This window comes from Ochlerotatus camptorhynchus, unplaced genomic scaffold (genome assembly GCF_037179485.1).
Source record: "Ochlerotatus camptorhynchus isolate MF236.1 unplaced genomic scaffold, CSIRO-AGI_Acam_v1.1 ptg000036l, whole genome shotgun sequence".
NCBI classification, from domain to species: domain Eukaryota; kingdom Metazoa; phylum Arthropoda; class Insecta; order Diptera; family Culicidae; genus Ochlerotatus; species Ochlerotatus camptorhynchus.
In genome coordinates, this window is record NW_027040527.1 from 3,537,183 (window position 1) to 3,563,652 (window position 26,470).

A 26,470-nucleotide genomic window follows, 5' to 3' on the forward strand; every position below is an offset into this window, starting at 1 on the left:
GTGTGTGACAGACACGCGAGCTCACACTGATTAATATTCTACGCCGAGTCTATGAAAAAGTGATTCCTTTCTCTATTCTCCTCGGCTTATCGCCCTGGGCCATGCATTCCTTCACCGTATTGTGCGCTCTGGAATACGGGTGGATGCCGTTTATCGTCGTCGCCGTCGTCGTCGACGAGGACGGGTCGTTTTGTGATTATTCTGCTCACATATTTTTCAGCCCCATATATGCATGATGGGAAAAAAGGATTAAGATGCTCTGATCTCACTGTAATCCTGAGCATATGTTTCTATTCCACCGATGGCTTTTTTGCATGTCACTGCACGGTTTTTTCCCCTATTCCCGACGAATAGCGGAAAAAGAAGAAAACTGAAAACTATGGAAAATGTCATGCGACTGAATCAAGGACTACAATATACCTCACTTGGGACAGGGCTAGCCTCACGCAGTATAGCACCGGATTGCATAGATGGGGACAAAAGCGCGTTCCAAATCGGACTATTGCCAGCAAGGGGCAGTTGAAGTTCTCTCACATTAGATTTTATTTCATGGCTTTTGTCAGGGAAGGAAAAGCTCAGTCCATCAGCTCCGTAGCGACGAGTGTGGGGAACGTATGGCACAGGCTTTCCAGCTGGATGTGAATGCGCGCACACTGTCGAGTCAGAAGGTGATTATTCTCTTTCAGTACAATCCTTATCGCTAGTGCAATACATATAAGCTTGGCAATCGTGCATCGTGGGAAAACCGGTCATGAATATTACCGTTTTTAAATGGAAAAATGCAGACACTTAAGGCCACCTACGGTGAGACCGGACTCTTCTTATACGACCTATTTTAAATTCTAACAATATTTACAGTGGGGCTTTCCTTAGCTCAGTCGGTAAAGGCACAGTTATAAAGCAAGACTATGCTGGAGGTGACAGTCTCCTTGTGAAAGTAATGGAATAATGAACTCTTTCTTTTTCTCGATTATTATCACAATTAATAATGGAACTTATGCCTGCTCTTGACACTTTACTCTAAGGCATTATCTAGCTATATGATACTCTAAACCTAGAGAGATTGAGCAAATTTCCAAATCAAAATAATCCTCTATGACAAATAAGAGAACCCAAGGAACTTACAAGACTTAAAAAAATATCAGAATGCTTAAAAGTGGGATACATACCAACCAAGGGTTGACAGCTTGAGTTTCAACATTACATCACTCTTTTTACTTCTGAGTTTATATAATTAATCACTTAAGTGCAATTCACACCCGGAAGGAAATGTAGTCCCAGAACAATTGCAACACCTGAATTATTCAACATGCGCTGCTCCAACATGTCATACCTTAAATTACTTCGCGATATCCGAAAAGTTCCCTGCGGAAACCTACACAGTAACCCACACACAGCATGTGCAACGTTTTAATCAGCTCGACAACGAATGAGTCGGTAAGTCAACTTTGTACGCCAGCACGGTTGCCAGTCTTCCTCCTTCTCCAGAGCAGAGCTCACGCGAGCGGTGCATAATTGAGTTCGACTGTAGCGTGCCAAAGCCACAGCCCGACCAGCAAGCGTGTGTCCGGCAGCCGGCAGAATTTTAATTAACACTACACCCCGCCAGGTTCTGCACTGTGCGCGCCCGACGCGCTGTGTCCCAACTTATTCTACCGGTACTGGTGCAGCAGCAACTGGATTGAAATTGTTTGCACCGAAATCATCGTACCGCACTTGTCTTGACTGTGATGAATATTTTATCAGCTGGACATCAGCAACCTGTAGAAGCTAGGCGCTGTACCTACTGTACGTTAGAGAATAGGTAGGTGTACCAACGTAGTACGTTCAACGGTCCCGTAGGCGAGAGTACGTCACTCACCGGTCAGCCGGTTTGCCACACCTCACTTTCGCTAGCTTAATACTAAATTAACCTCAGCTTACGGGCACGTAGCAATCGGGAGTAGAGCTGATAAATTGAGAGATTGTTAAGTAGCGGTACAACGGTGTTGGTCGTTGTTTGTTGGTGTGGTTAAAAGAGTGATGGACTGACTCGTTTGAAATGCTTATGGCTAGTTCTATGCAGTGAAAATTGGTGTAAACAGGAAAAAACAACAAATACAGCAAATGTAAGTATACAGTGGCGGCCTTTAAATTTGCACAATAGGCCGATTTTCATACAAACTAGCCAACTTTGGCATGGTGCAACTTTGTTTTGTGATGATCAATTGAGCTGAAAACTACAAATATGCTGAATTTTGCGTGTACGTAATATCAAATTATTGGAAGCGCTTGCTGGAAATTGACGGGCTGGTTGAAAGTGGCCAACTAATTAGCACAGAAGTCTATTATTTCGGAAATTTTTTTACCATGTCGTAAATAACTTTCTTAAGCACGCCGCACACTGGGGCAGATCAGTGATTTTCTCGGAAAAAATTAATAACTTTTGAACAAAGAATCCAATCAGAATACTGTCTTCGGTAAAGTTGTTTGTATTAGTTAAGCGCTTCTTCTGAATAAATTAATTAGTTCGCAACTTGGTCGTAGAGATGGCGCGCGAATCTAACTTTTGAATAAAGCATCCTAGACGTATGGTGTTTTCAACAAAGTTTTTTATCTATTAAAATGAAGGAAAGTTGCAGAAGACATAAAACTTCCATAACCTTTAGTTTCGGAGATATAGGGTGTATTGAAAAATATGATGCCAAAATTCTTATTTGTAACTTTTTTGTATATTTTCATATGTTTGCTCTGTTTTCTGCATTTATTCAAACGAAAACAAACTAGGTGCAAATTTTCATTGCACTATTTGTGGAATTTATAGTGGTTTTAGTGAAATATTCTCGAAAAACATGATATTTTGCCTCTATTTTAGGTGGGTGGGATTCTCGTAGGGGCAGCTAAGGGCAGCTGGACTTTGTCTCTTTTGCTAGCTCATGTCATTGTCTAACATATACCAGAAAACTGAAGGCATGATATTCGATGATTTTTTTTAATTTCACCTTTTGTAAACCGTTACAAGTATCTCTACTAATAAGGAAACCTGTCAGTTATGTATAATTTTTATTCGTTAAACTTTTTAAATTGCAGAAGCAGTAATGGTTTAAAGATTAAGCTATCTCTTAAGTTGAAGTATTTAGAAATCAGTTGTCCTTAATTGTCACTATTTGTCAAATGAATCCGGAGGTTGTAATAATGCTAATACCTCGCTATTTTTTTTATTAATTGGGCTGAATTTTTCTTCGGTCTTTTTCGCAGACTTGTAATTAATGGATCTGGTTGTAAAAATAGTTTGATGTGCTTGTGTGATCTATTATATTTACTAAAATTAATTTTGAGACACCACTAAACGAAATGCATGTTGAGCATATGGCATAGAATAAACAACTGTTGAAAATTTACATTGAAGGTGAATCCATTATAGCAACTTTGTGGATTATTGCTCAACACCGGAAATTGATCACTGAACTGATACGAGAAAAAAATTCACGCTTATGGATACCAACTACTGAAACATTGACGCACATTAATAATTCTCGATTACTTTTTCGAAGAGCGAGCTACCAGTTACACCAAACCGACGATCAAATGCATTGTTTACAAAAGCTGATACGTCTCTTCGAAAAAGTGATCGATAATTGTACGTTGTACACGATCACGTTGGCACGGCAGCACACCTCTAATAAATTTGTTATGGTTATTTTGCTTAACGACGTGTTTGGGGTATCATCCAAACCATTTGTGGAAAAGTTCAACTATTTGGGCTATTGTTCGTTTATGGTATTTGTTTATTAGGGACAGCTTGTACGATGATGTCACATATACAACTTTACCTGGGTAATGCAGCTGATTGAGCTGACGTATACATGGTGGAAAGGGACGGATAATCGTGTAGTAAACAGAGAGTCAAAAACAGATGATAGCATCAAAAACATGGCCGCCAGCCAGGCCCCTGGTTCGCTGGCAGCTCATATTAAGTAAACAATCTCAAAATTCAGCACAGCATTTAAAAATGGTGACATGTCAAAAATTTATATAATGTTTTTTATTATGTGAAACAGTTCATTTCAATGGATGTTTTTATCGGTATATATAAAGTGAAATTAAAAAAAATCATCGAATATCATGTCTTCAGTTTTCTGGTATATGTTAGACAATGACATGAGCTAGCAAAAAAGACAAAGTCCAGCTGCCCTTAGCTGCCCTTTCGAGAATCCCACCCACCTAAAATAGAGGCAAAATATCATGTTTTTCGAGAATATTTCACTAAAACCACTATAAATTCCACAAATAGTGCAATGAAAATTCGCACCTAGTTTGTTTTCGTTGGAATAAAGGCAGAAACCAGAGCAAACATATGAAAATATACAAAAAAGTTACAAATAAGAATTTTGGCATCATATTTTTCAATACACCCTATATCTCCGAAACTAAAGGTTATGGAAGTTTTATGTCTTCTGCAACTTTCCTTCATTTTAATAGATAAAAAACTTTGTTGAAAACACCATACGTCTAGGATGCTTTATTCAAAAGTTAGATTCGCGCGCCATCTCTACGACCAAGTTGCGAACTAATTAATTTATTCAGAAGAAGCGCTTAACTAATACAAACAACTTTACCGAAGACAGTATACTGATTGGATTCTTTGTTCAAAAGTTATTAATTTTTTCCGAGAAAATCACTGATCTGCCCCAGTGTGCGCCGTCGTTTATTGGCAAACATTAGGGGTGAATATTTTAAAACTATAACACTTCGGAAATTTCAAATTATAAATGTGCTGATTAGTTGGCCATTTTCAACCAGTCAGTCAATTTCCTGCAAGCGTTTCCAATAATTTGATATTACATACACGCAAAATTCAGCATATTTGTAGTTCTGTGTCAAAATTTCAGCTCAATTGATCATAACACAACATAGCTGCAACATCCTAAAGTTGGTTTATATGAAAATCGGCCTATTGTGCTAATTTAAAGGCCATCACTGTAGGTTTCCTAAACAATCTGAATGTATTTTTTACGAGACATGTTAATTTGTTTATTTGTTTAACTTGGAAAGTCATTCACGATGTTTACGAGACATGTAATTAGGAACGAATTTCCGATAGTAGTTACAAAAAGCTACAAACCTTCTAACTTCGTCACTGTTTATTGGAACTGGGTAGTTCTTTATTGTATTGAATTTATTACTATCTGGAAGAATAGCTTTATCGGTTATTCTGTGTTCTAAATAAGTAACCTCTGAATTAAAAAATGTACATTTTGCTAAATTTAATTTTAAATTGTGTTTTCGAATTCTTTCAAAAACTGTTGATAAATTCTGTAAATGGATTGAGCATCCTATCACAATAATATCGTCAATATAAACAAAGCATGTTCTGGAGTCAATCCAGACATTGCAATTGTCATCATTCTTTGGAAACTGTTTGGACTAATGTTTAGTCCAAACGGTAATCTGGTAAATTGATAGTGACCTGATTGGGTCGAAAAAGCTGTAAATTTTCTCAAGGCTTCATCCAAAGGAATTTGATGAAACCCGGACATCAAATTTAAAGTTGAAAAATATTTCACTCTACCAAGTTGATCCAATATAGAATCTAAATATCCTCGGTAAAGGGAATTTGTCAGTTAATTTTAACTTTTTCTTATCATCTGTTGATTTTTTCGGTTATAACAATATTGGGCTATTGTATGAAGATACTGAAGGCTCTATGATGTTATCCTTCAGCATTTTATTAATTTGAGTTTCTATTTTATCATATTGAGAGTGAATGGTTTAGTAATTTGGTATATAAGTAGGAATGTTGTCATTTAAATTAATGCTTTGCTCATAAAAATTATTTACTGTAATTGGTTCATCGGGTAGTGAGAAAATGTCTGAAAATTTAGTAATACATTTTTTTAAGTCATCTTTTGCATATTCAGGAACCTTTATCATGTTCATCTCATTCAGAATTTTAATGTTTCTTGTTTGTGTTGCTTTTGATTTGCTGGTAGTTTTAATGTTTAAAATTTTAAAATTGTTCAATGGTTCCATTTTGAGTTTTAGGTCAACATTTGATACGTTAATTGGTTGCAACGATGTATTCATGAATTTACCGATTATTTGGTGAAATTATTGCATTGCCACCAGGTTTAATTTCTTGCGAAAATAAAACCATATCTTCCGTGATGTTTAAATTTTTAATTTTTCGAATCACTTCGCATCTTTGCGGTATGATGTAATTTTCATTCACTGTATCTTGAATTGGAATAGATACAGATCTGTTGTCAATGGTAAAATTTAATAACCAAAATTCATAATCGATGTTACACTTGAGAGACGATAGAAAATCTCTCCCTAAAATGCCATCTGTTAGTATTGGAAAATCTGGTTTAACTAAATGAGAGATATGTTTCACATGTAAACCATCTCCGAAATCTAACACTGTTTTAGTTATTGCCAGTGTTTCAATTTCTCCTTCAGTAATCCCTGTCAGTTTAGTTTTGAAATTATTATTAATTTGTTGAATTTCAAGTACTTTATTTGATTTGAAAATTGAAATATCTGCACCTGAGTCTACAAGCAAAGTACACCATATGCACTCTAACTTTAATGAAGTTTGAGGCGCTAATATTCATGGTTAATACTGATCTAAAACATGTCCTTGTGGATGTTGTTGATTTGTTTGTGGCATAGCTCTGCCAGGTATTCTAGCGTTTACTTCGCGATTTTTTTTTTTTTTCAAAATCAATATTTTCATACGAAACTTTCACAAGATGATGTTAACTATTAATCTACTGAATAGGCTAACAGTAATTATATAGGGGAAATGTTGGCTTCGGCAATACCTTAACCTATTACCGTCAGGGGGTAAACAATTTCCTAGAGCACTCAAATTTGGCAAATAGTTGCTCTGAAACACAATGTATCCACATGCCAAAATTGAGCTCTCAAGGACGTTGTTTACCCCCCTGACGATAATAGGTTAAGGTATTGCCGAAGCAAACTTTTCCCCTATGTATGTGGATTATTCCAGCTCAAGTGGGCACAGAATTTAAATAAGTTTTGGTCAATGTCACCGATTTCAGCCAAACTTGGCCAAAACGCTTATTTTGGAATTCTGAACAAACGCCTTTTTTGGTTAGGTCTAAAATGCCTAGTTCCTTCTGAGCTACAACCCTGGATTTTCGAGATTTTCAAAATTTCAACTTTCAGAAGAGATTACTTTACAACCAAACAAGCTATTCGTGATCTTATAACGTCAATTTGAAGGTTTTTTGTTAATGTAGATTCTCATAGGTGTACCCACATTTTGTTTTTGTTATATGAACTACAGTAAACAGACTAACTACCAGTAGGTATCCAAAGTGTAAAAAATAGCATATTTTCACCATGGTCGGAATTTTTAATTTCTTAATATTTTGGGCTCAAATTGTCACCACACTTTTGAAAACTCTTCTACTAGATGTGTTTCTAAGGGCAAATGATTTGGATAAATAGTTTTTGAGATATGACCAGATGAGTGAGTGGTAGTTTTGAGCTTTTCTGGTGCAAAATCAATGCTATTTAATATTTTTTAATTTTTCCTTGAATCCCTTCTTGCCGTATTCTTGCTAGTGAGATTACACCTAAAAAAATATTACTCGAATAAGGGTATTCCACAACTGAAATTTTATATACCTGCTAATCTATCTGATTTCATCGTACTTCTAAAGCACAACGTTTTGGCTATATCCCAGAGGAACGTATGTTTCACTTTTAGGACCACAATTAAATTATGGACAGAAGTAAATAAATGAGCTATTTATGATTTCATATAATGAGAATCCTGTCCAGGACATGTGAAAAATAACATAAAAATACTATTGTGCCATCGGTGCGGAGGAATTAAAAAAAATATATTTAAAAAGCATTGATTTTTAAACATAAAAGTTCAAAACTGCCTGTGACTCATCTGGTCATATCTCAAAAACTATTTGTCCTTGGAAACACATCAAGTAGAAGATTTTTTCAAGTGCGGTGAAAATTTGAATCCAAAATATTAAGAAACAAAAAATCCCGCCCATGGTGGAAATCGACAATTTTTCGACTATTTTAATACCTGCTGGTAATCAGCCTGTTTATTGTACTTACTATAACAAAAACAAAATATGGGTACACCTATAAGAATCTACATTAAAAAAAAAACCTTCAAATTGACGTAGCTTATTTGGTTGTGGAATAATCTCTTCTGAAAGATGAAATTTTTAAAATCTCGAATATCCAGGGTTGTAGCCGAGAGGGATCTAGGCACTTCAGAGCAAAATTTAAAAAAAATACATTTGTTCAGAATGCCAAAATAAGCATTTTGGTTATCTCGGTCACTTCAAACGGTCTAGTAGGCTATTCTTGTTCTATATCTTGATCCCTCTATATCTCGATGGTCCCTTCAATATCGAGATAGAGGGAGTTGACTGTAATACAGATATTACAAGCATCACCTTACATTCTCAAATTGGGTGATATACTAGATTTCATCACAAGTAACTCAATTTTCAATTCAATTTGTATAATCATGAAATCTGATTAAATTTGCGCAGTCTGGGTTACATACCTTGAAATGAATTTGTTTGACACAGTTACCTGAAAAAGAAGAACACAATATAAGATTAGTAAGCAATTCAGAATAAAAATAATAACAAACAAATCAAAGTGGGCTATTAATCAAATTGGTGATGGGTCATTAGACCGAATGGGTCACTAACCCGAATGGGTCATTAGGCTGAAAGTGTAATAGCAGGGTGCCCAGCAAATTTTTATTTTGAAATTCCCGATTTTTTCCCGGATTATCCGGTTCAAATCTCAAAAAATTCTAGGGTTATAATATTTATAGTATTTCAAGATTTTTTTTTCAATGACCAATCACAAATTTGCCATGATATTTGTGGAAAAATTATCTTCAATAGCCAATAGGAAAAATTATAAAGATGAAAGTAAATTCAAAATGGCTCGAATATTATAAAATAATATTGATCTTTATTCTTTACAAGTCAACTGGAAGTGATCTTCAAATGTGAAGTGATTATAAGAATTATATCAAGTATCAAGTTTATGATTTCTTAAACCATTTCTAAATGCAATCTCTCACTCTTTACAATTTAGTCTAATGAGCCATTCAACTGAAAAGCGTTGGGCCTAGTGACCATAAATAATCCCATAACTCAGTTGCTCAGTAAGTTCTCGGGCTTTACAAACATAAGAGGTCTCAGTCAAGTGTAAAGTGATGCAAATTGATTTTCATTAGTTCCTATCTCGATAGTATCACTTACTTTTAGATAACCAATATGTGTAAGGTCACTAGGCCGAACGGTATTAAGCTGAATGGGTCATTAAACCGAATTGTAAAGAGTGAGAGATCGAATTAAGGCATTGGTTATACAATTTTTAACTAGATCCAAATGAGATCTAGAGAAATTTGTTGAAGATCTCGCAGTAAGAAAATGTTTGAACATTCCTTAGTCTGAACTAACGGATGTTTTAAAAAATTCTGAAGCTTTGAAATTTGTTGATTTTTTTTTAATTTCCTAAATATTTATAAAAATAGTAAGGTCTTAGATTTATCAAACAAAAAGAATTTGATTTTTTTTAATATGGCATTGAGAAAAATACTCAAAATGTGGAACATTGGAAAATTTATATAATCTCAAATTAAAAACAAAACATTATTTTGGTATAATGAGAGAGAGAAGGATTAGTATTTTCCATTTAATTCCACTACTTTATTTGCTTATCCTTGACAGATACGCGTATTTCGTCTACAATGTGCAGACTTCTTCAGTGTCTTGTACTAATACTCGACTGACTAAGTCGAGTATTAGTACAAGACACTGAAGAAGTCTGCACATTGTAGACGAAATACGCGTATCTGTCAAGGATAAGCAAATAAAGTAGTGGAATTAAATGGAAAATACTAATCCTTCTTTCTCTCATTATACAGGTATTCCACTAAGACGCCCACATTCATCAGGATTATTTTGGTACTTTGACTATATGTTTTAGTATTACTTCTACGTGAAGTCAACGATTTACATAGTTGAAGATGCTAATTTCAAATAACAGACTGTAGTGGTAATTTTTATACGATAGATGGAGTAGATGAAAGTATAGAGTTGATAGTTCTGTTAGAGTACGGCAGTGTGAAGATTGCATATAGATATTAGAATAGCGAGCTAGGACAACTTTTAAGGAAGGTACAAATCGGTTTTTTCATCTCTCTTCACCAAACTCCCTCTTTGGAGAGGGATGGTGAGGGGTGTCCCCCCCAAACACTGGCAAAAAGAGATGATCTGACGATGTGTTCGAAACAGTTCTACCGATTTTTACCGCACTTCAGTTGCTATCTGAAGGAAGGCATCCAGTCGTAGGTTTGGAAATTGCAGCTATTGTTACCTCTACCACGGTATGTGCTCCTGTCATCGTCGACTTGAAGATCTCGAGGGACACGGGTAGTGTAGGTGTTGCTACTGTACCTTTCGACCAATGACAGTTTGGTGGTATGCTCCCATCCAGAGTTATGTACTTTGACTATATGTTTTATAGTATTACTTCTGCGTGAAGTCAACGATTTACATAGGTAATTTTACGTAATAAGGTATTGAACTTGATTTACGTAATAAGGTATTGAACTTGATACAAATGAGATGTAGGAAAAAATGATGGTCACCTGATATATGAATATCACTTCACATAATCTTAATATCAATGTAAGAACGCAAATGACATTGATATCACAACGTAACCTACTGAAATTCAAATTTCTGTGGCTAATATTTCCTACTTACGACTGCTAATCTTGTACAAGTGGCCTCGATTATCCGGATACTTGAAAAAAATATTCACTCCGGATAATCGAGCCGCTTATCAAGAACAGTGATAGATGATAAAAATTAAAAGCACTGGGTTTATGTGTCCTAATTGAACGTTTTTACATTATTTTGTCCCTTTTTCCTGATGATGATCACATATAGGAATAACTGGAAAACAACTTTGGACCTGATTCTAGGTGACCTTTTTCACTTTCTTCAACAATGACTGAAGCCACCCACAATTTTTAGTGGATCTATGAACCCTCTAGGCGTTCATCGGATGCTTTGAAGCCACCCACATTTCATATCACATCTCTTAGATATTCACTTAAATAAATAGCAAGTTGCTCAGAAATTATTCAAAATACCTTCAGATTATCATAGATCTTCAAAAAAAAAATCCCCAAGATGTTTGTTTTAGACTTCAACTTGAGCAGGTATTATTCTGAAGGTCTTCAACTGCTCAACAATTCCAACACACCAGGTTGCTCGGAAATTATTCCAAAGCCAGGTTATCATACATCTCCAAAAACTTCTAAGGATATTTGTTCATAATTTCAGCTTGATTAGATCTCATTCTGAATATCTTCAACAGCCCAACAATCACAACTCTCATATATTTTCTCAACATACTTGGTTGTTCAAAATTTATTCAAAAAAGTAATCAAGATGTATCAATTTGATCAGAAATCATTCTGAAGGTCGTCAACTGCCCAACAATTCAAGTCACATCTTCCAGATATTCTCTCAAATACTAGATTGCTCAGAAATTATTACAGAGCCATAGATCTCCAAAAAGATCTGACTTCAGCATGATCAGGCATCATTCTGAAGATGATCAACTGTCAAATAATTCACATGAAGAACTTTAACTACACAATAATTCAAATCATATCTCCCAGGTATTTTTCAAGATACCAATTTGCTCAGAAATTATCCAAAAGACCTCCAGGTGATCAGAGATTAGCATTAGCATCGAACAAGTTGCACAATATCATAGGTGGTACAAATTCAAAAATATTAAGAGCAAGACGGATATCTATTACTGGACAGATACTAAGTAGACAATAATTACTATCTCCCAGATAAAGACATATCCCGCTCCAACAGTTAAGGATTGTCCTGGCCACGTCCTTACAACTGGTAGGGATAGGAAAGGTATGTTAGTCCAACATTTACTGAACAGAGATGCAGAGAACTCTACGACCCCTCATAAATGCTGCACTACGAACCCTCATAAATAATAAATTGCTGTCCAAAGCGTCTGCTGAAATAGAATGAAGATATAACATGGTGAACTCACCATCGTTGTCACATCCGTAGCTGATTAATAGGAAGGAATATTGTTTTGTGTTATCATTTTTTTATTGGTACAGGGGAAAACCCGCGGGAGTGAAAATAATTCAACTACCTCCTCTTCCGTAGGCACACTATGTCTTTTCAACTTAAATCATAATCAATTACAAATTTCAATAATAAATCATTATTCAAATGGAAGCAATGAAGTTAACAGATTCAAAATGATAGATGACATGTGCATCGCAGAACTCCCGCTGATGGGTCTTCAAGGTTCCATCGCGATCGACAGCAATCTGAAAAAATACAAATTATACTGAAACAAATTTGCTAAGATTTGCATACTTCTACAATAATGTAACTTTCAAACCAACAAAACCAAGTAGATAAATAGACTTGATGGGTTGAGACCTCGATCACTGTCCTAAAATAAGGGTGTTAATTAAACTGCAATGTTCTGTTAAAACAAAAAAAAAAATAGTCAACCGATTTCAAATTCAACTTGGTCGATATAGTGTTGAAAAGTAGATAATATTGAGGAGAAATTATTTAGTTATACTGCATAAAATAATAATTATAAAAATAATACCAAAAGATAGCATAAGCATTGATCAATATCATAATAAAAATAATTAAAAAGTATGCAAGAACTAAAATACAGTGTAACCATGATTGATGTTTTGTTTATGTAGAGTCAATGTGAGAGCGAATGATGGTTATGATTTCAAAATGCTATTTATCAACTTATTTTAACGATGCCGTTGGATTTGGCATTAGGTCTTAATTAAGATTTAATGTGATGTGAGATAGATTGTAATCATGTGAAGAGAAAAATCTCACAAAGAAAAGCATAAATTTTGCTAAAATTAATATGTAAGTTTCTATAAAAAATGATCTCATACGAGATGTAACTTTAGTGCATTAAATTTGATGTTTCTTATTGAAAAGATTGAAAATCCTACATACAAACATATGATTAAAGTCTATCGAAACCAATTTGTATCATTTGTGATTTCTGGTAATTATTATTAATTATTCTTATTTATGCTTATGATACATACTTAAAACCAGTGTTGGCAAAATCAGAAATCAATTGATATTTTTCCGCTCTCATGCACTCGCAATATCACGCGTGATATTGGAACAAAATATCATGCTTGATATTGATTTTACAAGCTCCTTTGATGTTGCGAGACTATTCACAACTTGCAAACATCAAGCTGAGAGTTGACTCGACACAAAAATTATTCTATTGCACATCGTTTTCTTAGAAAGAGAAAGCATAGTTTTCTATCTCTTTTTAATCTTCACCGATGGCAGACGCGAAGGGACTGCTGCAAGCCGTTATGGAAGTTTCGGCTGCATTCTGGTGTAAAGCAAAAATCATTAAACTCAATCTCACCACAATTTGGTGAAATTTGCAGTTGGTGAGTTTTGTTAGCTTGATATTCCGAGCTGCGATATCACAGCTTGCAAAATCAACAGCAGTAGTTTGCTTGTTGATTTTTGCCTACGAAAATCTTGGGCGTTGGTGAGATTTGATTTTTTGATATTTTCCCAACACTGCTTAAAACACATTACAAACTAGTATAGAATTTTAAAGGTGAGTTTTGGGTTTAGTTAGATAAAGTTTAGAATCGATTTACACTCATTTCTATTAATAAGCTTATTATATAACTAATTGACATTGACATTCACAGGATCGCTGTTTGGCAGACGAGCATTAATATTGACATTGACCTTAATAGAAGTAATTTCGGTAATCTTCCCAGCAGCCCTAGCGACTGGAACCAACGTTTAAATTTTGTCCACAAAATATTAAACGTCTGCTCGAATCATCAAAGGTTGCTCAGCCGATTAACGCAACATCAATATACCTACTCTCTCAGTGCACATTAGACTGATGCAAAATCCAACACTTCCGCTCCACAGCGTTCAAACGGCCCCTAATCGGACCCCCCAAAACCCGAACCCATCCGGTAAGAAAATTGACGTGGCACAAACCGTCCAAAGTCTATATGGAAATTACTTCGGGAAAACCGAACATTCTGCTCATATCCATCCATCAATTCACCGTATCGCTCCGCTTCAAAAACGATAACTGAGCTTGAAGCAAACTCTCTCAGCCACAACTCTGTGTAAGACCACTTTTCGATAGAATGTAATACATTGTTCAGACATACAAAGTACACCGTTTTGCTTCAAGCAACTAACGTCCCATTATTATGCTCAATCAACTGTTCAGCAGGCAACACTGGTATCATGGCTACTGTGTCACACTGCAGAACACAGTGTCTCCCACAAAACAGCAGCCCGGTGGGGTTGTGTATAAGACACGACCGCATGGTTGACGTCGACTACGTTAAGCTGTGTAATGAAATTTTCGTGTATTTTTCTAGATATTGATTTCGGTTCAATGTACATATTTTGGGTTTCCTACTTAGCAAAACTTGGTTAAATTCAGGACCTCATAAAAATGCGAATACATATTCTATTACATTTGGTTCCTAAATTACAATCAGATATGAGTAAGGATTTCTTCAGGTGATTCTTTGAAGCGTCCAACAATGACCGTCATGATGGCTGATATCCTCTATCACTTCAAGATTTCTAGGGCACAAATCTTGGATGGTAGTGACATCACTCATTAAATTGAAACTCCTTGTGTATTGCACTGCAGCAAACGTAAAGTTCCAGTTTCATTGTTGTAAGTTTTGTGAGAGCTGATATTTGTGCTCTTGAAAATTTTATGTGGTAATGAGATTGATCAGAAATGCATTTTCCACAGCGATTCAACCTCAAAACGCTAAAAACATGCACACACAAAATGCAGTGCTCAATTTTGCACCAATGCTATGCAACATTTCGTAGTTGATCGGGAATAAGTTCTCGGTACATCCTTCATCTACCGATTGAGCAAATAAATTTACGCAATATTCCAGGTGATCAGAGATAATCAAAAACTTCGCAAGACATTTGTTTTGACTTCAGCTTGATCAGATATCATTCAGAAGATCTCCAACTGCACAACAATTCAAATCACATCATCCACTTATTCTTTCAAACATCAATTTGCTGGGAAATTATCCCCAAGATCTCTAGGTGATCATCATCTTCAAAAACTCCTTAAGGTATATGATTTTGTTCAACTGCTCAACAATTCAAATCACATCTCCCAGGTATTCTTTCAAATGCCAAGTTGGTCAGAAATTATTCCAAAGATTTCAGGGTATTTTTGTAGACTTCAGCTTCGTCTGCCTAACGATTCAAATCCCAGCGGTGCCGGTGGTGTAGTGGTAAGCGTGATTACCTCTCACCCCAGCAGCCTGGGTTCAATCCCAGTCGGCGTCGCCGGGATGTTCTGAGACATAACATCTCTGATCACGCCTTCCTTTGGAAGGGAAGTAAAGCCGTTGGTTTATGAGTTGATGGGTCGATAGGTAGGGTCCAGGTGTGAGAGCTGCCTCCCTGGCATCGATAGCATTGGTGCATAGATAGTATCTCAAATAGCAAGCTACTCCGTTATTATTTCAAAGAGGAGGTTTTTGAAATAATGCCTGAGCAACCTACTGAACCTCTGCTGGTCAGCCTCACAGGTTAATTTTTCCAGAATGTGGCCAATTAAATAGCATCCTAAGCCATTTTTCCACTCCTCTTCTGTTTAGCTTTGATGATACTCCAATACATTTCGATTAGGCGGAAATCTGGGCAGTTCATTCCTTTCTCAATGACGTCTACTCCATTATCGCGATACCACTGTTGCGCATTCTTACTGTATACACTTAGTTTTTTCCACCGAGCTCGGCTGTGGAAATCTCGGCAAAAATAAGTTTCACTGAGATCCCAGCAAAAGTGACATTTGATTGCTGAGTCTCGGATAATGCTTAGCTAGATCTCAGCAAACAAATGAAATGTTTGCTGAGATTTAAGTTAAACTTTTTTTGCCGAGATTTGCACAATCGAGCTCGGTAGAAAAAAAATAGTGTGTAGTGGCAACTCGTCAAATCTGGCCGAAACTTGACGGGGCTTTGGTGGGACCTAATGAACGGCAATACACGATTTTTCAGGAATTCGTTGATGTGTAACTGTTCGTTCATAATGTTGATTGTGATGAAAATCGGAATATTCTGGTCACAGATCATCAGCTTACCGGCAAACTTGTCCGCAAAAACAAATTTACATTTCTTGGGAACATCTCCGCGACCTGTGGCAGCATAAAACTTCTGTCCCGGAAGCTGTTTGAAGTCCAATTCATCGTCCATAAGGATGCATCCGTTGAATTTTTCCAGCACCTGATCATACAGCTTTCGGGCCCGCATTTTGGCCGTAATGTTTTACTTTGTGGTCCGGTTCGGTCGCTTAATAGCCCCGATGCGTATATTCCGAACTGTATTGTGAACAGCACCGAGTTTGTTGGCCACATCCACGTTCGACAGATCTGGATTCGCTTTGAAACGAATTGTATGGTCATCAATGCTCTGATGCAAAATTTGACTTTTTCGTTCCACAGTGCTTAAATAGTTTCAAATTGGGTCCTGATTAGCCTCCCAAAGTTACAATTCATTTGGTTAGAAACAGACTTCGCACAAGCCATTTGAAGTTTGCATGTAAATTACTATGGGCAATCTCAACTTTTTGTTCATTGCCTTCTGGTCTTTTTTCCATATTGAGCTGCGAAACAGTTCGATAACCATACTTATAAAAAAATTTCTCAGCTACAACTTTGCTGAAGACCGTTTCTATGTAAAACGAGACAGGAAAAAGTTATTAATTATTTAAGAGATCGGTAAACTTATGACATGATCAAGCAGCTGCTCTGTAGGCAACACTGTATTTTGCAGTGTGACATAGTAGCCATGATTTGTGTGTCCTATTCAACGCCCCAGAAACACCAATGTTGCCTGCTGAGCAGTTGATTGAGCATGATCATAAGACATCAGCGCATTGAACCGTTGATAACTTTCGATCCTTGCATTTAATTAAGAAGTGATCTTCAGCTGGGAACATTTCCTACAAGTACAGTTGAAAGATTTTAAAGCAGACCGATATGGTGAATTATTAGATAGACATGAACAAAAATCTTGGTTTAACCATAGTAATTCCCATACAAACTTCAAATGGTTTGTGCGATCTCAGTTTCTCACCAAATGGGTTCAAATTTTGAGAGGTTAGTCAGGATCCGATTTGGAATCGTTTAAGTATTGTGAAGCGAAAATTTCAAATTTTGCATCACTCTAATGGTCATGGTCAAGTGAAAAATTTCCTTTTTAAATTTTCAGCTCAATTCAAAATATCCACAATTTATGATTACAATGGTATCATTCAAAACTGCGCAGAATTAGTGCTAAGATGCGCAGGCGCACTTTACTGTAATTAAAAATTATTGCTAGCGGCGCCGGTGGTGTAGTGGTAACCGTGATTGCCTCTCACCCCAGCAGGCCTGGGTTCAATCCCAGTCGGCGCCGCCGGGATGTTCTGAGGCATAACATCTCTGATCACGCCTTCCTTCGGAAGGGAAGTAAAGCCGTTGGTCCCCGGTTCATGAGTTGATGGGTCGATAGGTAGGGTCCAGGTGTGGGAGCTGCCTTCCTGGCGTCGGTAGCAGTGGTGCTCAGCACGGAAAACAAGATCGACGAAAAACAAATCAAGGAAAAAAAAAAAAAAAAAAAATTATTGCTTACAGACGTATCTAAAAATATACTTAGTAACTTTAATGGCAATGTGCACACAGGTAGACGTGATATAAGTGAGCTGTTGCTAATCAAAACAACAAAATTAACCAGTGGTCATGTAACTCATTTCACCGGATCGCCAATCTTTATAGAAACGCTCCAGTTCAGAGCAGTAGACATTCTATTAACTCAAGAAACCAAGAATTCCGATGCCGTTTCCAAAATGTTAAGTTCTATTTGATCTCTTTACGATTGATGTCGGCAATGAAATCAACATAATTTGTAGCAACTTTCTCTAATCTTATCTATTCCAAAAAACATAACCGTTGTTTTAGAAACAACCTGGCAGGAACATAAAGGAATCAAAAAATCTTTGTTGGTTTTCTCGGAAAGAAACTACCAATTGATAAATAAACATTGGGAAAACTCCACCCAACCACGCTTTCCTGGAAAGCTACCTTCAAGGTAGAACGAAAACCAATCCACTGGAAAACCTCGATGTTTATCCTACAAATTTACAGCGAGCTACGAGTACACAATCTCGAATCGTAATCGTCAGCACACTCAGCAGATGCTTGCGTTGAAATACGGTCACATGTACCTAGGTTCGTACTGTTGACCGTCTTTTTTTTTATTCCTTGCCAAAAGAACGGGGCAGCACTTGACTAGATGTATCCAATTATGGCGAACGTGTATGGTTGAGTTAATGGAAGGACCTCGTCAGCCAGAAGAAAACTGTTTATCGTGGACACTGTCTCGATTTTCCATTGCTTGTCGTCCATTGGAGTGCGGCTGAGGAAGATATGTTTCGTTTTCCCATTAAATGCCTTCGGTTGTTTGCTTTGCCATCCATCCATACGGAGAGTGCTTCCACACACTGTGGTGGATGTGTTTTTTCATCACTTCCGAAGAAACAAATCCTCTACCGTACTAGTTTTATTGGAAGTGCGCAAGACGTACTCTCTGGCACCGACTCAGAGGCTCCCCGTCCGGAGACATGGCGGGGATGTGCTCGTAAAAATAAATAATTGATAAGTTTTTCTTCGAGTTCCATTCCGTTTGGTAGTTTGCTAGTTTCAAAGTTCGCACAACCTTCGGAACGTCGATTTTGGCTCACTGACATTCCTTTTTATAGGCAGGGCATTTGCCTTGCGTTTAACCAACCGGCTCCGTACGAAAGGAATGCTTTGGGTGTACGGTAAAATTAGTAAACCTTTTGATTTTGGAACAGGATTGTTCGCGGATAAAAGTTTCAAAGTACATTAGTGATGGCTGTTTACTACGCAATTATAGATTTTTGTTCCATTCAATACCGCTCCCTCTTGAACGTAACAATTCCATTCAATAACGCAAGCTACAAAAGGCAGGCAAAGAGCAAATAGAAGGTGAATGATTCGTTTTCATTTCAACCAATATCTCACCATCTAACCGGGATCAACTCACTACTAAAGTGTGAAAGCGGCTATCGAACAATCACCACCGTGGCAAAGTGGTACCCATGTATATAAAATCTTTCGAAACGGACCATTGATTGATTCATGAGTCGTGGATAACCTTTTTTTCGCATAATCACAAGTCGCTGAAGCGAATGAATCACTAATGAGAATCTTGGCCGACCGACCGGGGTCCGTCTCCAAATGACGTTTATGATGGAATCCCGTGCCAGTGAGGTGATGGAGTGGGTGGAACAGCCAGACATATATCGGGGGAGATGGCAGAGGAGTCGAGACCATGCAAAATGCACAGCAGAGCACGAAGAGAGAACCGATTTGCGATTTATGAGGACTATTAAGAGTTCGCTCACACTTCGGTTGGGTCGTTCTTCACTGCTCTGCATACAAGTGACTTAGGCATGTAGTAGCAACAGATAGCATTGTCGGGATTTATGTAGGAATGATGTGGGCTGTTTTTCCCCCACAGTGACTGCACAACGAACGGATCAACCCATAACTGGGGCCATTACCAACTCAATAAATTATAATGAACGCAAACTTCGTATCTTTATGGGTAAACAAAAGTTCGCAAATAATGAATTGACTTCCAATCGAGAACGATTTAGAATGCATATTTAGATAACAAGTTGAAGCACTGTTGAACCCACCAACCTGTAGCATATATACCGGTAAAGTTCCCATTTGCAGATGTGAGATGGATCCGGTTTCCCATGCTACTACCTAACAAAGTAAGCCGGCAAAGCAACTCCGGAATTCCTTACCCGCGGGCCTTGCTTGGCTACATCATACAAGTACATAGGTACAGGGTTGTGTTGTGTAAGCAGAAACGCAGCAAGCCGGTTTTGTCTTCTTTCTCCAGCTTTCGTCTCACGTAGACACTAGCACAAACGACGAGCTGAGAATGGTCGTCGTGCAAGCTAAATACAGCATCAGTCGGTTCGTAAGTCAATATTATTCCACATCTCTGACTGCTTTCTTTTCTTGCCGCATGCATTCGAAGGGTTACAATATTTCTGTACGAACTGTTAACTGTTTGCATGATATCTGAAACAGTTCCATCAATTCGATAACAATAACATTGCCGCTGTCATTGTTACCCAATGTCAATCTATCAACTTATCTATGAATGAGAATCATATGATGTCATGGGGTATTACTTTGATTCGAATTCCGAACGCTTAAAAGTTCTGTGGTTGTATGTCATGTTATGGGTCATAATCGCCTTATCTTAAAGCATGTTTTCATGTATCGCTTTGACTCACAACATGTTTTCAACAACGTCTGCCTTCACGGTAATTCATCGAGTATCGAGATCCCTAGGAAACTGCAGTAAGTTTGAAATTTTCCAGCTCATCTAGAACATTGAAAAATTCTCGGGGTTCACAGAAGTTTAGAAATGTAGAAACTGTAGAAACCCGATTAACTTCAAGATATTCGCGCGAATCTTACAAATATGCAGTTTTCACATTAGAAAGTCAAGGACCCAAAGGGCTCAAAGAACATAACTACTTCAGATAGATCCAGAGGTTTTGATAATTACAAGAACTACACCAAGTTCCGGAAGTTTCTGGTATTTTAAGGGCTGATAGCAGTGTTAAGCAATAAAAATAGTTAATTAGTGACTAAAATCATTTGAAAAAGTTACCAAAATGTGACTTAAACATGATCAAAAAACATCCAGAAATAGAATCATGCAAATTGACTTGTCAGTCATCCAAAAAAGGCAGACATTGATTTCCTATCTGTATGCATTCGTCAAAAGTTTATATTGCAAGATCTTGCACAACTAGATTAAAAACTAACAACACTGTGTAACACGACTTTCAATAGCAGAGATATTTTACCAAATTTGAAATTATTGTGGTCTCCTGAATTAAAGTCTAGAATAAATCTATTCTCTAACACGTCACGCGTCTTAGATATGAACTATGATAATATCTATGCGATCTGCGAACTTGCATCACGAAGGTGCTCCGCGTTTGCTTAGTTACCTAATAAGAAGACATTGCCTAATTATTAGAACTATTTCCGAAATGAGGGATGAAACGTCGAGATAGTGTTTTAAAATATTAAATGACATAGATACCCAGATCTAATTTTTGAATTACTGAAAAAAAGCAGAATTCCTCTACAACAGGAGTTGCTATTCATTCGACTGGGCCGAACATCTACTGGACCGAACAAGGCTGAATGAGTCATTAGGTCGTCTTGGGACAGGCTTTTCCGAATGTTTCTACCCTATGTTTCTAGTTTCATTACCCTATGATCCCAATTTCACGCATTTTTCAAAAATACAATCCAAATGTATAATGGAAACATTTTAAATTGAGCTAGAAATTCTGATAGGTATTATTGACTAGTGTAAAGGAAAAATTTGATTTAAAAAAATATTACAACATCTTTAGAAAACTATTTTAATTCACTCTGCAATGCTCATTACATTATTAATAATTCTCGGTAGGAATTGCCTTAAGAATTCTCCTGAAAATTGACTTGGAGTTCACCTCAGAATTTACTTAATATTATCCTTAAATTTCTATGGAATTATCTTAGGAATATTTTTTTTTATTTCTGCTAGGGAATCCCAAAAAATCTTCGAAATGCTGCTGGGATTCTCCTTTGAATTATCTGAAGAAAAAAAAAATAGTCCGATTGCTCTGATCCGATTCTAACACAAAGTTCCCGATTGGTCAGATAGGACTTGAACCAACGAGTTAAACCCGAGGATACACCGAGTTTTTCAAGTTTAGCTAGCAGTATGGAGTGGTCAACCCGGTCGAATGCAGCCTTAAGATCTGTATATACAACGTCCACCTGCGCTCCAGCTTCCATACTCCGAAGACATAAAGAAATGAACGGAGCTAGATTTGTTGAAACTGATCTCTTGGGATAAAAACCGTGTTGGTCAGGAGAGATGTAATTTCTGCAGCTAGAGAATAATGCGTCGTTGATGATGATTTCGAAAACTTTAGAGCAGGCACTGAGTGATGTGATCCCTCGGTAATTTTCGACGTTTCTCTTGTCTCCTTTCTTGTAGATCGGGAACATGAATGACGTAGGGAACTCCCCTTCCGGTAATGAAATATTGAACAGCGTCGAAAGTGGTGTTGTAAGCTCTGAACAGCATCGCTTTAGGATGCTTGAGGAGATCCCGTCAGGGCCAGCAGCATTAGAAATTTCAGCTTCTTGATGGCGGATTCGACGAAGTCTACTGTAACCGAGGTAATCGAAAAATTGAAAGTATCGCTGGGAGTGTCCCTCACCGCTTTAGCAACTTGAGACAACGAAGCCGTAGTGTCATTGAAAATGCTTTTGAAATGTTCTGCCAGAAGATTACATTTCTCAAGGGAATTGCTGGCGATTCCATCACCCAGGTGAATTTCGACTGGTAGCCGCTCCTCGTTTCGTTTGGTATTCACGAATGACCAGAACTGCTTTGGATTAAGCCGTAAATTAGCCTGCACACGCCTTGTGTAGCTCTTGTAGAGAATGCGGTTATATGTGCGATATTCGTTGCTCGCTAATCGTTTGGTGAATGGGTTACGAGTACGACAGTATTTACGGAGGGCCTTCGATCTCAGACGCTTCAAATTCCGTAGTCGAGCATTGGACCATGCGGGTTTGGGAGAGGGTCTCCTCAATGGGACAGAATCAGTTATTGCCCGGCCAACGACCTCAGCGAAGTAGTTGACGGCTTCATCAATAGATGAACACGTGTCAAGGAACTGCCAATCTGCCTGGGCAAGCGAATGACTCAGCGCGACGAAATCTGCTCTACGAAAGTCGAGCTCATGTACATCAACAGGGGGTTATCGTAGCGAACAGGAACCGATAGGTTGATGGAAACTTCCAACGCGGGATGATTGGTGTCGATGCCAATCAAAGGCTCTGGGGCTTCTAGGATAGAACATTCCAGTCCTGCAGCTTCGTTCGCCAGAACGAGATCAAGCAGTCGAGAGTTTCTATTTAGTATCGAGTTGATTTGCGTTAAGCCATGCAGGTTGAAACCATCAAGGAGAGCACAGCAGGATGCGGGCATGTTCGAGCGAAAAACATCAATGCTAGGAAGATCGTTTGCAGGAACGTTCCATGAGAGCCCAGACTGATTGTAGTCACCAAATACCAGAGCTAGGTCGTTTTGTTCTAGTCGAGAGAACACGGTGGAGTTCTACTCAGAATTACCTTTTCTTTTTTTTTTTATTATAGTCACTTCAACACTATTGGGTCATTCGTGACTTGTCCGGGGTAAGATTTGAACTCGTGACTTTGGCGTGAGAGGTATGAATGTTAACCACTACGCCGGGGTCGCCCCCTTAGAATTACCTACAAAACTAGTGTTCTAGGACATTGATCCAAGGGTTAAATTTTATTGACATTGACAAGAATAAAAATTTCACCTCATCAGGTACTTGATCTTAGTGAAAGGTGGAATTTTAGAGATGTGCATTCAAATTTAACATAAACCAATCATTAGATTAATTATATATAAAACCAAATGCTACTTATTGATGAAGTGTTTGATTTTAGTTACAATAAGGTTCTTATTAATTGTAACGAAATAAATATTTCACATGGGTATTTGAGATTGTTCAGTTATGGGTAACAATTTAAATTCCAACTTGCCGTATTTAAAGTTCCAGAGCTTTACAGAGCTTAACAGGATTATATGTAAGATGAAGAATTTCTTTCAAAAGAATTTATTGTTATAGAGTTTATAAATTCGAGTTTATCCCTTACAGTGCCTTGAATTGTCTTTATAACAGTGTAGAAATTCTATGCAGAACACTAAAACAATCATCAAATTCGTCCTTAGATTCTCTTTGAATTATAAACTTTTTTAAAGATTTCTATGAGTTCTCCTTTAAGTTCTACTGAAAATTCACATGGAGTTCTCCTTAAAAATATCTGGAACTGCTTCCCAAGTTGTACCCAAGAAATTTTTCACAGGGCTACTTAAAAAAAACACTGATCTCACACAATTGACTTGGAGCTCTAGTCATAACCCCCGTATAGTTCATCCCAAAACTCCCTAGAACTTTTTGTCCGAAGTACCTTGGTATTACATATCTCTAGAATCTATTCTAAAATCTGTTCTGTGCTTTGGAAAAAAGTTCTTTTAATAGTTCTTCAAAGTAACTGTATCCGGAAACTCTAGTCTTGATATTTTTTAAAGAGAGGAAGAAGCACATTTTTTTTCAATTTGGCATCGAATTCCACGAGTTAATCCCGGTGACATCGAATTTCCGGATATTCCGATTTCCTGATTATTTAATTTTGCAGTTAAATCTGGACTCCTCAAAGGTGCGAAATCGCAGATAAAAGTGTGCTTTGATAATGTATCGTCTTGGTTTCATCTGCGTACTTTTTCGTTCGTTAGTTTAATGAACTTTCAACTAAGAACTAAGCATAGTTAGTTCTTAGTTGAAAGTTCATTAAACATTACATTTTTTATTTTTTGTTTTTACGAATTTTACATTGCAATTCAACCCGCTTGGCGAATGGCGAAAAAAGTGACTTTAGTGACTTTTTGTCGAAAATAGTGACCGCCTTAAAAAAAAAGTTACAAAGTCACTAAAAAGTGACCTGCTATAAGCCCTGTGAAGTACATACCTAGAAGTACAAGACTTGCAAGAATTTCCGTTGCACCGGGAATATCTTCATTTTCCAGAGTTACTTGAATTCGTTCCCGAAGTTTCCGACATCCACGAGCTCCAGAACTCCTCTGAATGACCCGGAACATTCGCTAATTCACCTGATCATAAATTCACAAATACCTTGCAGTTCTCCATAGAATACACTTTTAGTTCTCCTTGAAAATCGCTAAGAAAAGTCTTCTCCAAATAACATTGCAGTTTTAGTCAGAACTTTCGTTGAAATTGCCTTGATATGATCCACATAAGTATCTTGTAAATTGACTTTGAGTTCTACTCAGAAATATCTTGGGAATTCTTTATGTTTTGCCTGAAGTTCCTCAGAACTAATTTGAAAGTAAATCCTCAGATTTAACTTTCCTAAAAATTAATTCGTTGATATTTTCCCCAGAATTCCTTTGAAAATATTCCTTGAGATCCTTGAAAATTCTCATCAAATTTATTCATTAAAGCTCATAAGTTTAGAAACTGTTGCAAGGTCCTAAATTTATTTGGAATCACAGCTCTTGGAATTTATTCTATGTCCGTAGTCTTGAATATTTATTTTCGTTCTAGATTCTTGAATTTTTTTCCAGATTGATTTCATAATGTTCAAGATTTAAAAAAAAACATAGTTTAAGTTTAAAATCTGTAGAAACTATCCATGTTCCAGAAACTAAAAAAAAACAATTTAAGCCTAAAAATTTATGTTGATACCAGTGGCGTCGCGTGCAACATGTGCAACCTGTGCACAACACAGGTGAAAAGAATTAAAAAAAAATGCGTTTAGATTTTTATAGATTTTAAGGTCGCATTTTAGCTGTACTTCTTTACTCCAGACCACAAGTAATCATGAATACACTATTTTATAGTGTGGTTCAATTAAATCTTCGCCCTTGGTTTGCTTCAAAGAGGGTTAAATTCAGTTGGGATGGTCTGCCTAATCCCTAGTGCATTGATTTCTAAGCATGTCGATATCACTACCATGACAAAACTCGTCAAATAATGTACCTAAAGCTAGCTTTTTTGGGTGGCGGGTGGCAATTTTGTGAATGGTCAAATGCCTATTGTAAGCCAAGCAGACCTTCTATCACCTCTTGAAACATACCACAAATTTTACACAATACATGGCGGTTTGCACCACTAGTTGTAATTGAAACTTTCAGCAGTCACGCGTCAAACGGGAGCAACACGGAAACAGCAGTCTGGTACGCTTTGGACGTGTATCATACTTGCAGAACTGATTTGAATGTGTGAGTTTAAATTAGAAGAACATTTGTGATGTATGGGTGCCTAAAGCGTGCATTTCTCGCTGTGCACTTGGATATCTGATTGCAGGCAAAGAGAGTAATGGAGAAAGAGAGCGCAAAAGCTCGCTCTTACCCTCTTGTCAATTGTAAATCTCTTTATTACCGATGGTTGCACCGGTGCGCCTGTCAAAACTTATGAGCTTCCCCTGGTTCATTCTGATAGTGTTGCTCTGATGAATAAAGAGTTGATTGATTTAAGTTTGCTACACAGGAGGGACTTCATGAATTTTCGCTAGATTTTGACACTGTTTTGTATCCAAAAATGTTTTCGGAAGTGTTTGACGGATATTCTTCATTACACTCCAG

The 26,470-nt window shown here is 37.2% G+C and overlaps 1 protein-coding gene across 4 annotated transcripts in view; it reads right to left on the reverse strand.

The window, feature by feature from the left end:
- Positions 1–26,470, reverse strand: part of Pgant5 (polypeptide N-acetylgalactosaminyltransferase 5) — a 279,794-nt gene that overhangs the window by 228,390 nt on the left and 24,934 nt on the right. For 2 of the 4 annotated variants that reach the window (XM_065232889.1, XM_065232861.1), the window contains exon 2: positions 8,552–8,580. The exons of the other annotated variants lie outside the window; for them this stretch is intronic. The gene's annotated coding sequence lies outside the window, so the exon portion shown is untranslated. The remainder of the gene's footprint in view (positions 1–8,551; positions 8,581–26,470) is intronic. 4 annotated transcript variants of the gene reach the window in all.